Source organism: Bombina bombina, chromosome 8, assembly GCF_027579735.1.
Source record: "Bombina bombina isolate aBomBom1 chromosome 8, aBomBom1.pri, whole genome shotgun sequence".
Taxonomy (NCBI): Eukaryota; Metazoa; Chordata; class Amphibia; order Anura; family Bombinatoridae; genus Bombina; species Bombina bombina.
The window spans coordinates 138,835,229-138,852,079 of NC_069506.1; the positions used below are offsets into that span (position 1 = coordinate 138,835,229).

A 16,851-nucleotide genomic window follows, 5' to 3' on the forward strand; every position below is an offset into this window, starting at 1 on the left:
CTCTTATGGAGGGTAGAACTCTTCGCAATGGGACTGGAGTTTTAAGTAATCCTATCAGCCTTTCAGTGAGAGCATGGTTGAAAGTAAGAGTCCGGAGATGCAGGGAGAGGTTTCCTGCAATCCCATCCCGACTTATATTAACAGCTTTGGTAATCGGCATTGACGAGTTTCGCTGCCTACCTTTATTCACTCAAGTCCATGTCAGAAGCGAGGCTACTATCTGTCACACTTAAAGGGCCGTGTTCCTGTTCCACGGCATAGATTCCGGTAAGATCGTTTCATTTTATTTCGATATGTGAATGTTATGTTAACGAAACATGGTAGGATCCCAGTGGGACTCCTTTTATCTTAATAAAGGAATCATGGGTTAATATCTCCTAAGGGGGGTTATTGAACAGGGGGGACTTTAATCATGTTTATTATATGGTTTTATCTGCTTTTGTTTAGCAATACAAAGAACAAAAGAGATACACTGCGATCCTTAAAAGAATTTCAGGCTTTTAATATCCAAAAAATGTGTGCAAAGTAAACATAACAGGCAACAGGGTTTTAAATGCAAAGAGATAGACAGCTCATTTTCAGGAACCAGTATGTTCTACATGTTTCGGTCAATTCCTTAATCATGAACATGACCGGCTAGCCCTACTTCCTGCCTCTTATGCCTGAACACCTATCCCTATTGGTTACTCAGATTAATTAGATTTAACCCTATCTAGTTAAGCCATCAGCTGTTATATCAATTGCTTTAACCTTGACAACATATAATCCGTTTAAATTTTATTCCCTGAAATTCAAACTTATAAACATGTTCCTATTACAATACACTAATGTTTCTAAACCATCAGCTTCATTGTGACTTTGTGAGTAAAGGTTTATTGCACCACTATCCACCAGTTTAGACAGTTTTATTTGGGCTGTATGGTTAACCAAACTAATCTTAGTCCCCCAATGTTCACAATCTGATATTCATGCTGTAATTTAATCAGTGTATATATATGATATTAGTTGTTAAAGGCTACTAGACAAGATGGGATGGAGAATATCATGCAGTTAGTAGAACCACTAGAATGCTACCTTCTCCAAAAGTTTATCACATCCCCCTCTATATTGAAGCCCTTTGGTCTTCTTGACTTCATTTTGAAGATCCAAAAGGCTTCACGTAGCATCAACCGGGCTGCCCTGTCACCCCCTCTTGGAGGGTTCCGAACACATTCTATTACCTGCCATGAGAGCGAAGTAACATCGCCCCCATGTAAAGAAATAAAATGTTGTGAGAGGCCCGAGCTATCCTTATCATGGGAGATGTCATTTAGATGCTCTCTGATTCTGGAGCGAACCTCTCTAGTGGTGCACCCTATATACTGCCCATTGCATTGAGTGCAATCCACCAAGTACACCACAAAGGGGGTTCTACAATTTGTACAACTTGCCAAATTGAAAATCCTATTTGTTGTAGCAGACTGAAAGGTGGATGTAACTCTACTGTATTGACAAGCTATGCATTTTGTGAAGTGGCATTTAAAATGCCCTTTCACACTAAGCCAACTACTGTTGGCCCTATCTTTCTCCCTTAGTACACTTGGTGCCACCAAGTTACCAATTGTGCATGCTCTTTTCGGTACAAAGTTACAACCACTGGACACATACTCTTTTAAGCTGTCCTCTGCTGTTAAAATAGGTAAATGCTTACTAACTATGTTAGTAATCTCTTTAAACTGTGGGCTGTAGGTGGTGACCAGAGTTGGTCTACTCGAGTCATAACCCTTCGTCACTCTGGTATTACCCCTCAGTATCTCACTCCTGTCCATTCTAGTTACTTCCAAGTGGGCTCTGTTAATGGTCTTTTGTGAGTAGCCTCTCTCAAATAGGAGACTCTTAAGTTTTTCACTCTCTTTCACAAAGTCCTTTTCCAAGGAGCAGTTCCGCCTTATTCTCATGAACTGTCCCTTGGCTACCCCAAATCCCGTGTAACGGGGATGATTGCTCCTAGCGTGGAGTAAGGAGTTAGATGTAATGGGTTTACGATAGAGCGAAGTAGAAACTTCTCCACTTAAGGCATCTCCCCTAAGTTCTACATCCAGGTAAGGTATTGTATTTATCCCTGTTTGTGCAGTAAATTCCAAACCCACTCCATTAGAATTGAGATAGGCAAGAAAGTCCTGCACCTCTGCAGTTTCACCCACCCAGATAAACAGGAGATCATCTATAAAACGTTTGTATGATCTTATCCTATTTCTAAATGGGTTTTTATCTCCAAAGACGTGGGACAGCTCCCACCAACCCATAAAAAGGTTGGCGTACGATGGGGCAAACTTGGCCCCCATCGCTGTCCCACGCCTCTGGAGATAGAAGGTACGTTCAAACCTAAAGTAGTTGTGTGTCAAAAGGAACGTAAGGGCCTCAATCACAAATTCGATCAATTCCTCATAATTACTAAAATGTCGCAGCATGTATCCAACGGCTTCAATGCCATAACCATGAGGAATGGCCGAATAGAGGCCAACCACGTCCACCGTTAACCACATACAACTCTCATCCCATTTAACACTTCCCATCGCCTTGATGAGATGTGTAGTGTCTTTCAAATAAGACGGTAAAAGATGTACGATAGGCTGTAGAAGGGACTCAATCCAACCTGAGAGCTTCTCAAAAAGTGACCCTATACCTGAGACAATTGGTCTGCCCTTCACCCCAACCAAGGTCTTATGGACCTTGGGGAGGTGATGGAAGATAGGGATAACTGGTTTTTGTACCATTAAATAATCAAAAGTCTCCTGGTCAATGATACCCTTCATCAGCCCATCATCCAATAGATGTCTCAGCTCAATCCCAAATCGCTCAGTGGGATTAAAGCTGAGCTCCTGATAAACCTGGGTGTCCGTCAACTGCCTTAATGCTTCTTCAATATATTTCTCTCTCCCCATGACCACTATACAGCCCCCCTTATCTGCTTGCTTAATGACTAAATCATCCTGCTTCTCCAGTTGTTCCAATGCCAACTTTTGGGTTAGATTTAGATTATATATAGCTCGTTTACTTTGTTCTGAGAGCTTAACTAAATCCTCCTCTACCCTGCGATGAAAGGCTTCGATAAAGGGTCCTCTGGTTCTAGTGGGATAAAAGATTGATTGGGGCCTAAACCCTGTATGGGTCTTCTTAACAGGTAAACCCGGCTGGGAGCTTAAAGTACCCAACTCATGTAGGTTCAAAAAATCAATACCTTCCCTGAAATCTATAATATCAGAGATGTTGGGAAGTGTCTCAACTGAATCCTGTATGCTAACATCAATTTCACCTTCCAGTTCTTCCTCCTGATTAGTGGACCCCCAGAAAAACTTTTTTAGGGTCAAATCCCTCACTAATCTGTTTATGTCAACAATGGTTTCAAATAAATCAAATTTATTGGTGGGAACAAACCCCAAACCCAAGCTAAGCACTTCAATTTGTGGATCGGTAAGTACAACATCAGATAAATTAATGACAGTCATATTTTGTATTTGTTGCGTGCATTTGTTTAGCAATACCTAGGCTCAAGGAACATAATGGCTTTATTTTACTGACGCAATCTCTCGAGATTGCACTCCCTTTTCTGTGTGACAAGTGTGGTTACGTTGTTTCTCACTTCTGTATGCTAACTGTGTGTGATAGAGAGAGTCTAGCTCGTGGGTTGTCTGTTTCACAGGAGGTGGTGAGTGCCCCAGCCATTGGTGATGTTAAAAGGGTGCCAGTTAGTTTTCGTCATTTTTGTAATCCCACGATTATGGAGGATTCTGATATGTTGGACACGGATGCCTCTGATATGGAGAATGTGTCTTGTGATGAATATGAAATGGCCTGGGTTATTAATGCCCATCAGTTATGTTCCGATTGCCATTCTAGAGTACTCTCTTCCCCTGAATCAGGGAGCTTAGAGTGGGTTGAACCAACCGCCTCCGAGGTTTCTATGTTCCGTGAGGCACGTGCCCCAGACCCTTTCTTGGCTATGCAAGCAGGTGTCCCTATGGCATTTACTCCATCTCTGAAGGGTGTCTTGTTTCCTCTATAGGTTACGGCACCGTTCCGCATGGCCATTTCCATAGTACTGGCTCATTTTATATCTCCCAAAGGAAATATTTCTAAGATATTGCCCATGTTCTGTTAACTAGGGCCCGTCGGGCTTGAGATTGCCTGATTCAGTTTGGCCTTCTTGGGAAGCATTGGCCTCTGAGGTTTCAGGGGCCCCAACCTCGGGGCTATGGTTCTTCGTTGATTTGGCGAGATGATTTTGCCTTTCCGTTATAGGCTGGCACGTCTTTGTGTTCTTTTGAGGCACGTTTTGGCAATGTTGGAGGATCCCAGTCCTAGTGGACCGAGGGATCCGAGACCTTAGATGCTGGATGGCAAATTGCATATGACGTTTGGGGATGAAGCCAATCTCCTTAACGTCTCTGTTTTATTTTTCTTTATTTTTGGTTCCAGTTCTGAGCTTGGGTGAATGGGTCCTCTGATCGGCTGGTTCCGTTGGCGTTCTCTTTCACCCTGGGTGTTCACCCGATGGGTGCTGCCTTTATTTTTGATCTGGATGGATGTGTTTAATTTGTTTATTCTTAAACTCATGTCTGTTAGTTTCGTTTTTGGAACGTTTTTCTCTGGAACAGATACTTGCGATTATGTGGGCACTTCCTTGGAAGTTGTGCATTTTTGAATAATAGAATTATGTTTTCTAGTTCATTTATCGATCCTTTGGATCAAATTTTCTTGGACCTTGGGCAGTTCTAGAGTGTTCTTATACTAGGCTGGTACTGGTCGGACGCTTTCGGCTGTTACCTGAGTTCATGTCACCTTCGTGGTGCTGACTAATGCTGTCGGATTCTAAATATCTCTTGGCCTATTGCTATGGACTCCGGGCTCGGATCCTATCGAAGTATGAGGCCTACTGTTTAAATACAACCCCTCTGATGGAGGGTTGTGAGTGCCAATCTAAGGTTGGCTGTTTCGGGCTATTCATCTGGGATATGGATCTGTCTTTGCAGGCGTCATCGTGGTTCTTTCAGGTCCCTGAAGTTGGGAGATGTGAGTGACCTATATGGTCTGGTGTTCCGAGTGGTGCACGATTTGCATCTTCACTCGAGGTTCTCCGGATGCTGACTTTAAGCCCATTAAGCATTTTCTTGTGGTGGCGGAGTCTCCTTCCTTCCCGCCTTGGGCAGATTATCTGGTCTGGAAGTGCGTGCATGGCCTTCTTCCTCTGCTCAGTGTTGCATTACTCCCAAGAGGTGGTGTGCAGGGGTTCCCTGCCTTATATGGGGAACTGTGCGTCCTTGTTGCATCTCTAGCCTTGGGCTTACCAGTGAAGAGTCGAGGTCGGTCTTAGACGGTCGCCCTTCTGGGGACAGGTAGTTGACCATTTATCCTCGATGTTCCGTTGGGACTTCATGGAGGGTGCCTTACGTCTAACTCTCTGGGATGACGAGCAAGGTCAAGGGTTCTCATTCACCTTTGGGTGTTGGTTGCTACCTTGCCAGTGTGTGTGTAACACGCGTTATCGCTTGTCTACAATATTTTCCTTGCGATCGAAGTGCACTGAGTGCAGAATTCTTCAACTGTTCAGGAGCTCTTTCAGACTCCTGGGTTTGAGGCTGTTGCTGGATCGTCAAGTCTACAGATGGTGCACTCCTAATCGTAGGAGGCATCTTAGGGTTCCTCTGGAAGTTAGATCTTTAGATTGATTCTGTTTTTCGAGGACCCTGGCCTGACCCTGGCATTGATGTTCCTGTAGACTCCAGTTGTCTTCAACTGGGTTGGAGATATGGCCGAGGAATCTCGCCCCTATGGTAGGGTGTTTTCCGTGGCTTTTTCCGTTCTCTTCTAGAGCGAGGGTGGGGTTCTCCTGGTTTGGAGATACCTTAGCATTTGTTGTGTCCCACGTCGGCCTAGTGGTAAAATGTTTCCTTGGAAGCTGTAGGTCAAGAGCTCATCTCCAGCTATGGTTATGTACTCTTCATCAGGCAAGTCCTACAATTATCCTTGCCTAACGCAGCTTTATATGGCGACCTGTGGGTCCTGGTTTTCCTGCCTTGTAAGGGTCTTTTCCCTTCTTGCATTTTCAGAATTCTGGAAAGGGGGATGTGATGTAGTGACAGGTCCCTCTGTTTCTGCAGCGGAGGCTAAGGGTTTGATCCCTGTTGGGGCTCCTGCTGAATGTTGGATTCTGATATATAGATGTTGAGGTTCTAAGGCCATCCTCCCTTTGGAAGTGTTCTTTTTGGGGAAGACAGCAGTGTAGGGGATCTTGTACCCGTGCACAATGCCTATATGAACCACGGTAGAATGCAGTTTGTAATAGCGGTCAGAGGTCTATCCGGGGGCTTTGTTCGTCGTTGACCCTTCTTTTCTCTTCCAGAGGTCTGGGACTCTTGTCTTTGGTTTTTAACTAGCTTTGGGCTGGGACCATTACCCTGGAGGGAAGCTCTGGGATCAGTTACCTGTAGTGTTGACCGTTTTTCTTCCAGAGTTGGTCCTCCCCCACCCCTTTGGTGGGAGGACTTTTTGATTTCCTTCCCTTTTCTACAGGCATCTGGTACTTGGAGGGGACGCTCATGGGGCCCGGTCTTCGGAGGGCTGTGAGCTTTTGGAAGGTTAACAGTTCAAAACCAGCTACAGCTACTTGCACTTGAAGGTGTGCTAGCAGACTTAAAACGCCTTTCAGTGTTTGGGGTTCACAATGGCTGAGTCAGTTTCCTACCTAGTAGCTGGTCATTGATAGTTCCTGTTCAGACAGTTTGGTGTTCTCTTGGAGAGCTTCTTCCTAGCTGCTGGGATAGTTATCCTTTTGCCGCTGTCTCTGCTGGCCTAGCCTGCAGATTTCGTTCTGATACGAGGCATCAGGGAACTCTTGTTTTTCTGGAGTACCTTAGAGTATGTGACTGGATCAGGGATATGAGGGTGTCTCTCGAGTTCTTTGGGACGTGTTTTCCCTGTGTATGGATCTTTATTTGGTCCTTGTGTTTCTAGGGAGTTTGTCTCCCTGGGCGCTACTATCGTAAGACAGCCTTGGGTTGTTCTATGCTTGTTTAGCTGTGTGGCCTGATCCTTTTGGATTTTTCCTGGGAATCTCTTCTCCTTTTTGGGGGTAGATAGCGGTCCTTGTCTTTTGGCTGGGTACCTTCCTGGGAGTCGTGATCCTCGGGCTCGACGGACTCTGGGACCGAGTGGTCTCTAGTTCGGCTTTGCTGGCGGTGTAACTTATGTGCAGTTACCTGGGCTTCGGGTTTTCACCCGTGCCGTCTATATTTTATAGGGTGTCGGGTAATTTCAGGCTGTGGTACCTTTCGAAGGGGCCGCCTTGTTGTACCCACCCGTTGTTTGCATTCAGTGTCCTCTAGCTTGGGTATTGTTTTCCCAAAAGTAATGAATGCAGATGTAGACTCCCGTTTAAGAAGAAAAACATAAATAAATAAATTATGCTTACCTGATAATTTTCTTTTCTTCTGACGGGAAGAGTCCACAGCTCCCATCCGTGTTTTTATCTATGAGACGGCTGTAATGTTTTTGTTCTTCTGGCACCTTTTTTCACCTTGATATTTCTCCTACTGTTCCTTGTTCCCTTGGCAGAATGACTGGGGGATGAGGGAAGTGGGGGGGGGGGGGGGGGGAGGTATTTAAGCCTTTGGCTGGGGTGTCTTTGCCTCCTCCTTGTGGCCAGGTTTTGTATTTCTCATAAGTAATGAATGCAGCTGTGGACTCTTCCTGTCAGAAGAAAAGAAAATTATCAGTTAAACATAATTTTATGTTTTTCTTTTAAAATAATACCTGCATCAGTAAGTTTTTAATCTCTTAAAGACCAGCGACGTAACATGTACGTCCCTGGCCTTTCTATGGGGACTGAATTTTTATTAGCACGGTCTCGCTGCCAGCAGCAAGACCGAGCTATTTCCAGTGGCCATCAGGAAGAAGGGAGGGTATATTAGCACAGTCACGCCACTCGCAGCAGGATCCCCGCCATTATACCCAAGAAAACCCTTAACGACTAGTGACATACAGGAAACGTTGTGGTTGTTAAGGGGTTGGTAAAATGGTGTGAGTACAGAATAAGTTGTGATGATTAGAAACAGTAGGGTAGACGGTTGAAAGGGCTATAATAGTGGAAAAACACATGTTCTAATTTGTTGGAGCAAGTAATTTTAGCACTAGTGATCTTGAACCACAGAGAACTGCTGGTAATGAGGAAACATCTAGTGTGTCCCAATCAGCAGCAGAAACTCCCCATCTGGGTTATGAGACTGCTGATTGGATTACCGACTGTTTCATCTCCGGATCAGCAATTCTCTGCAGCTTCAAAGCATTACTTTGGCAGTGTGTTTAAATTAACCCCCATCCGGGTTAGATGCATTGAGTTGCAGAGTTGGTAGTGTTAGAGAATGTAATTTTAATGAATCAGAGCTTGTAATTTTCCCACTATGATGGTCCTTTAAGAGCAATTTTCTTGGTGGTTGATCTTTGGAGTAAACAAGGGGTTGACAAATATTTATATGATTTTAGTAGCTAGTAGTAGTAAAAATGTTGATACCATCATTCCTGGGATTTGTCTAACACTGAAATATACTAGTGGTAGAAGTGGCAATGTAAGAAGATTAAAAAAAAAAAAACACATAGCATCCAGATAAGCAGCTTACACTGTAGGACAACTATATGTGAAAGGTAATTTTGTATTGTACTAAATAGATCTCTCTGTTCAGATTAGGAGATCACACGATTGTTGTATAATGTCCCTATTGCACTACAGCCAATAAAGTTGTGTGGTGTCGTGTGTGTGTGTGTATATGTATGTATATATTATGTTTATTTCCACTTTTTCTCTTTCTTTTGGATAAGTGACAGGTCCCCATATCTCACTGCCATAAAGCAAGATTAGTGTTATGACACCATCAAATATTTTCATTCTCATTCTTACATGGGGTTTAATATTAAATAATTTTCTTTGTATGTCAAGGAAAGCTCTGCATGCTTTCCTCCTTTAACGTGTTTATGATCTGTTTAAAACTTTGATACCCTGATAACTAGTCCAAGGTATTTATATGTGTCTACCTCTTCCAGCAAAACACCATTTAGCTGGAGGTGAAGGTTTCTCTTTCTCTTTATGGCCCTGATATTCAAAGATTCTCCAGCTTGGAGAGAAATTGGAGTTCAGACTTCACAGGGGCTGAACTCCACTTAATTTTCAAAAGAAAAAGGACGGAACTCTCGAGCACGGCGAGATCTTTCATTTATGTATGTGAAGCAGAGACAAGCCTAGTGCAATATAGTACTGTATGATATGAGATTGTTGTTACACTTATACTTTGTGCATTGCATTTTATGTTGCTATACATTTCAAATTGGGTCCTTTCAGTATTATTGCATTTAAAGGAACATTAAAGGGGGCGGAGCCAGCAGCAAGCATGAACGGTTGCACATCTTCAGAGCTCCAGAACTAACTGCTCTAAAATCGACCTAATATATGATCTTGCTATGTAATACGCCTTATTGTGTTAGAGGATTACATGTTTGACTCCAAACCAGCATTTAGTGACCATTAATAGCTGTTACATACGTTTTGGAGTTGGGCTGAGACCGGAGGATTATTTTTCCACAACAGAGACGGCAGCCATCTTGTCACCTTCACGGGTTAATAATCATTATGGAAAACGCCCAGCAGTTTTTAGCTGAACTAAGCAAACTCCTAACCTCACACCATCTAAAATTCGTTACAGCTTTAAACAGAGCTCTTGGCTACATAGAAGACACCGGAACTTCAGCAGAGGTCTATTTAAGCCCAGCAGACACAAGCACAGTTAGTGGGAAAACTCAGGGACTTCTGTTTCCACCATTCACTTTTGATACAGCAATAGCTAAGGAGGAGCGGTACCAAAAGGTTAAAGTGATCACAGAAGAGCTCCTTCTAATGAGCGCTACTACTAAGAGCCTAACCAGAGAGTATTTCACCCACAGATTTAAAGGGACAGTCTACACCCGTATTAACATTTGCTTATATGTTAGAATATGTGAGGATAGTTCTATCTCACCCCCTTTACCCTACGGAGTTTGCCTCACAAACGGAGATCCCAGAAATAAAAACTTTGTTTTCAGACGTTAAAGATGGCCGACAAACTCCGCCCATTCCCTTCCTCTCCTACCTTGAACTCCCCTTCTCTTTCGATATCATACTCGTGCACGGTCAACCTCATACGTCATTTACGTGTAAACACGCTTGCTCCTATATACGGAAGTGACGTAGATGAAGTCCGTCTGTGCTGCACATCTGAAATCTATCAGATTGTGTTTTAGTTCCTTGTTATTGTTCAAACAGTAAGTTCCCCATAAGGTGCGCATGCGCAAAACGACAAAAGCACGATCATGATTTTTCATCCGTGATCAAATTTTGATTGGAGCGTTTCAAAGCAGAGAGTGTATGATGTACATACTAGGCGGAGCTGGTACGCCATTTATAATGATTATATACTGAGTTTGGATTAGGAATAATTCGGTTTGTGAAGCAGGATGGTTACGGTATAGGGGGTGAGTTATAACTATCAGCACTTATTCTAACATATAAGCAAAGGTTAATACGGGTGTAGACTGTCCCTTTAATCTAGGAGGGTTCGGAGATAAAGCTTCCCAGGTGCCCCCAGAGCTCTTAAATGCTATGGGGTGGATCGCTGCTAACTTAGAAACTAAGCACAGGCTGAAAATCTCTTGCTTCCGTTTTATAAGCCCTGCACGCCACAAAGATGATTTCCAAGTGCAACAATCTTATCTTCTACACTGGTGGCGACAAGAGGATTATCTACAGTTTTTTTGTGGACATTAGAGCTGGGGTAGGATAAACCAACCATGGAGACATAGCAGAACCTTATGTTCACATACCCACTGCCAGCTCTTTTCTCACAAGGAGGCTTGGAATTGGGGTGACATACTGCTGATAATCCACTTATGACTTTTATAATTATCTCTTATGCCCCTGATGATAGCGTTCAGGCTTGAAACATGGAGGCTTCTAAACTTGACCTGGACTAATATTGTTTCTAGTAGCCCCTCATATGGGGTTTAATTTTCTCCTTTTTTACCCCCTACTACGTGATGGAGGATCATATCGTTTGTGCTTTAGTATTACACATATGTGAAATTGCTGACCTTTCATCCTAGTTGAAAAGTTACTTTACTTGCTATACTACATGCAAAAAGTTTGCTGTGTAATGTGCATTGTTCTCTTAATCCTATATGTTGGTTCTAATGGCCATGTAGGTGTTTGTGCATCCTACTTAAAACAATCCTTTTATAACTATATTAGCACTGGTCACTACTTACGTTTGGTCTACACATCACAATGTTTGTGATGGGTCAATTTGCATACATGCTCTGTGTTTTATATAGTTTTAGATGTCTTGAATAATGTTCTATGAATGTGTAGACACTCTGCCTTGTTAAGCTCCATAGACCTCAATTATTTGAGCCATTTACATAAAAATATGCCACATTGCGGAATTTAGACTTAAATTTAAATCTTTTGTTGGAGGATGTAATTGCCATTTTCTACCACCGGAGGGGAGTAGAGGTTCAATTATACTCCATACTCACTATATTTTTGTACACGTTTGGCTTAGGTTACTATATTACTAGGGTCTGCTCCAAGATTCCCAGCTATTCATTTATTGTGCTGCTCTCCACAGAAACATCTTCCACTTCTATATATGCAGGTCACAACTAGGTATTTATATATTTTTCTCTACTGCCTCCTGTTGACTAAAGCTAATGTTAAAAGAAGGACCTTGATGACTGTCACTGTTTATATTATACATACTAATCTGAGTTTTGTGCTTTGAGTGTACTTATAGGCTTGGTGGATATGTGTTGGTAAGGCATATTGCTGTCTATTGTATGTATGGTTATCCAAATGTTCTCACTATATATAACATCAACAATCTAGTTTAATCTGTGTTCAATTCAGCACAGATTAACTGCTATAGTCCGTGGAGTGTACATCAATACAGCAGTACTGCTGTGATTTGCTGTTTACCTGCATTTCTTGCTTTACTCCACATCATTTATAAGTACTTTTTACATGTATTTTTTGTATCAGTTTAATATTGTATCCAAATATGGTGCAAGGAGGATAACAATACCGAGATAGTCTGGATCAAACTACGGGAAATAACTATCCTGGTCTGATACTTACTGAACTTAACTTTGCATAATAGGTGCCGCTCTGGCATTAGAAACCCTCATATTAAGTCTGAAAGCTTCTCAATGCAGCCCATGCCATGGGAAAAAATTGTCTTGCTGCCTCTTCAGTCTATAAATAGTTTATAACTAGCTATCATATATCTCTATTGTACAGTTCTATAATTGTATCATATGTTTTGTTATATATACATTTAGTTAGAATGTTTCTGTATGCCTAGGAAATTGTGGTCAGATGATTAGAAGCATAAACTTGCTACGTTTTATTGGCCTCTAGCTAACCTTCGTTAACTTTGAGATTTCTGGTTGTGTCTCGGTATATGTATTAATATTAATTCTTGTGCAAGAGACTTACTAAGCCATATTGTTGTTACAGAAAATCTTAGTAGTGATCCTATATTATCTATACCCTTAAAATACTCGGTGGTTCTGTTTTTAAACCTACTTTATAGGCCACTCTATGTTTATTCTATATAGTGATTCTTCTCTCAGAATATAGATTTTTGAGGTACCTCCATACTACGTCTCTGGGCGTGACGCTTCTGCTCTTTTAGTGTTATCTGCAAACTTTGTTTCTAAGGAATTGACCTATACGAGCATTGCACTTTCTCCCCTTATACTACACCCACAACATATATTCACTGATTTAATTTATTCATCTCACTAATCTAATTTTTTTTTTTTATACACGCCTACTGCGCGTGTGCACGTGTGTGTGTGTATATATATATATATATATATATATATGTGTGTGTGTACATGCATATACATGCGTATATACTAATGCACTATTACACACACTCAATTTCAGTGTTTTAATCACTTATTTTCATTTTTTTTTTTTTTCCTCACCGACTGTACTATAAATACAGCTGTATTAGTTTAGTTTTTACACCAGCACTCAATCATTGTCAGATTTGTTTACTCACTTTGTACTTCACTCTCTCTCCAGTAGAGTGTGCACTAAGGGAGGAAGGCTGTATCATATATGGACAGATATCTTTTGGCTGCTAAACATAACTCGCCAACCATGCCTGTCAAACAAAAAGACAGGATGAACCGCACCTCAGACATTTTGCCTGAAACAGCAAAAGAGAATATACCCTCAAATTTGGATATTCAACCATTAGTAAACCAGCTGTCAGAGGTTTTCCTTCCTCAATTTGAGCTGTTGCAGTCCCAGATGGCGAACCTTACGGTTGAGATTAGGCAATTTGCAAACAGACTTAATGAGGTTGAGAACAGAGTCTCTGAAACAGAGGATGCCATAAATGGCCAAGCAACTCAACTGTCTGAGCACACTAAGTATATCAAAACCTTACAAGACCGCGTAACAGATCTTGAGGACCGTTCTTGTCGTAATAATTTAAAGATAGTGGGGCTACCAGAGTCTGAGTTTTCTTCCACTTCTCTTCTTCCACAATCTCCCTCAATTACTTGGCCTTCAACAACAAAACACTCCCTTACTGATTGAAAGAGCACACAGAATAGGCCCTCATAAAAGAACATTGAATGGGAAAATTCAACATAGAGCGGTCATGATCAAATTAAATAAAATGACACTTCTGCGACTTTATAGAAAAATTGGCTCAGTGCAGATCGGGGATGCCAAAATCCTGATGTTTCAGGACTATTCCAGTGAAACTTCCCAAAGAAGGAAGGCTATGGCCCACTTCTGCACGAAGTTAATTAATGCAGGTCATAAGGCCAGGCTAATCTACCCAGCCAAAATAATAATAGAAGACAAGGACACTACACACACCCTGCTGAATGAACAAGAGGCTAGACAATTCTGTATTGACCTTAAAATTAGTCTATAAGAAGGAATCTAATTAGAAGTTGTAAAGATATTGGGTCTCTTGCGATGTTGTCATTTGATAAACCAAGTATTTTATTTTATTTATTTGTGGGGGGGTTTTCTTTTCTTTTTTCTTTCCTTTCCCTCCTCCCACCCCTTCCCCCCTCCCCACTATAGATCCAAATATAGAAAACAAGAGTTATTCTTAAGTGTGTCTCCTGGAATATTGGGGGAATAACCTCCCCTATTAAAAGGAAGCTGATCCTTAAACAATTAAGTAAACATAAACCTGATCTCGCCTTCCTCCAAGAAACACACGTCAAAGCTACAGAAGTAATTAAACTTAAATCCAAGTGGGTTGGTCATGTAATTGCATCTGCATGCACTAAGAGAAAAAGAGGAGTGGTCATACTGTTCAACAAGAATTTGTCCTTTAAAGTACTGATGCAAATTCCGGATAAGGAAGACAGGTGGTTACTGGCCGAGATTGAGATAGGGAATGTTAAATACATTTTTTGTAACATATATGGTCCAAATCAAGTAGACCTAGAATTCTGGAATAAAATCACTATGCTCTTATCCCAATATATTGGACAAAATGTTATTCTTGTTGGAGATTTTAATTTAATCCCAACCCCTGGACTAGATAGGTGTACCCCAAATTTTTCTAGATTTTCCAACGCTAAGGCTAAAATATTTTGCCAGATCTGTAATAACTTAAAAGTCCACGATATATGGCGTATTAAACATCCGGACTCTAGGATATTTTCGTGCGAGTCCAAGTCATATAGAGCGTTTTCCAGGATAGATTTTTTTCTGATTTCCAGCCTTATGCTGGCATTGAATATTGATGTTCAAATTGCCGATATAGTCATATCAGACCACGCAATTATCTCTCTAAGCATATGCACCAAGAGTCTAACTGTTAACCCTGTAAACAACTTCTTTTTCCCTAATTATTTATCTCAAGATAAAGTTTTCTGACTGGTTGGGCCAGAAATGGCGAGATTATCAAGAATTTAATAAAGAGTATCTAGAGAAAATCGAGATATACTGGGAGGCTGCCAAAGCGTACCTTAAAGGTGAAATTAAGGCATATTTGATAAAAAGGAAAAAACTATTTAATGCCCGTGAAATTCAATTTGCTAATCAACTTAGTAATACCTATAAATATTATATTAATAATAATTTCGAAAACTGCTTGGAACAAGTATCAGAAGGCGAAACAGGAGCGGGATCTTTTTTTTAAAGAAAAAATGCTACGGGAAGACATTAGAATTAAAGGGACACTGTACCCCAAAATTTTCTTTCATGATTCAGATTGAGCATGAAATTTTAAGCAACTTTCTAATTTACTCCTATTATCAAATTTTCTTCTTTCTCTTGGTATCTTTATTTGAAATGCAAGAATGTAAGTTTAGATGCCGGCCCATTTTTGGTGAACAACCTGGGTTGTCCTTGCTGATTGGTGGATAAATTCATCCACCAATAAAAAAGTGCTGTCCAGAGTACTGAAACCAAAAAAAAGCTTAGATGCCTTCTTTTTCAAATAATGATAGCAAGAGAATGAAGAAAAATTGATAATAGGAGTAAATTAGAAAGTTGCTTATAATTGCATGTTCTTTCTGAATTACAAAATAATTTTTTTGGGTACAGTGTCCCTTTAATGCAAAGTATAGTGGACAATTTGGCAGATCAGCCAAATTCCTTGCTAGGTTATCAAAACTAGGAAAAAATATAACACAATTGAAGCTATCATGGATGGCCAAGAAAGATATTCAGATCCGGTAGAGATCAAAGATATTTTCTACCAGAACATTTATGCAGCGAATCAGATTAACTTAGAAAATAAGAATAGTTTCTGGAATAGCATTAAAGTCCCCAAGATCACTACATCTTTCCTGGAAGCCCTGAACAGCTCCATTACTGCTGAAGAGGTAGCTGAGGCAATTGATTCTACCAAAACCAACAAAGCTCCCGGTCCCGACCAGCTTTCTTCAGAGTTTTATAAGATCATGCGAAATGAGCTGCTTCTCACCTTGACTAAACTCTTTAATGAGTATCTTATGACAGGGAAACCTATGTCTCGATATTTCTCGGCGTCGGCTGTTAAGTTAATACTCAAGAAAGGTAAAGACCCCCTTGAGCCAGCCTCCTATAGGCCTATATCACTTTTGAATGTAGACTATAAGCTACTTACTTCCATAATGGCCAAAAGACTTAAATCAGGTATACAACAAATAATACATGAGGATCAAACTGGCTTTATGCTCGGAAGATGCTCTATTAGGAATATCCGCCGTGTCGCCACTATTTTAGAATATTTTTGGATTAACACGCAAGAAAATAAATATGCTATAAAACAAGATTATGCACTGCTAACAGCCGACGCCGAGAAAGCTTTTGATTCAGTAACCTGGGATCACCTATACACTGCTCTTAAAAAATTCGGTTTTAGTGGGAATTTTCTTTCACTGGTTAAGTCTATCTATAATTCTTCTACTTCCTTTATCCTAGTTAATGGTATTCCAACTGACAGATTCCATATCCATAAGGGGACGAGACAGGTTTGCCCCCTATCGCCCCTCTTATTCAACATTGCTATAGAACCTCTTGCAATCTTACTAAGAGATACCATACAAGGCATCGAAATTGGAGATCAGCGAATCGTACTATCGCTTTATGCGGACGACTTACTATTATTTTTACAGAACTCCAAAATAAGCATCCCTCTTGTGTTAAAAGTATTTAAACGATTCAGTTCTTTTTCGGAATATAAATTAAACCTGAGTAAATCCGAAATTCTATCCTTTTCAGACTACAGAAAAGATAAAATACCTAGGAATCAATTTGCA

General features: G+C 41.0%; 1 protein-coding gene across 4 annotated transcripts in view; it reads left to right on the forward strand.

The window, feature by feature from the left end:
* LOC128638563 (uncharacterized) overlaps positions 1–16,851 on the forward strand; it is a 431,654-nt gene that overhangs the window by 25,409 nt on the left and 389,394 nt on the right. The window lies entirely within an intron of this gene.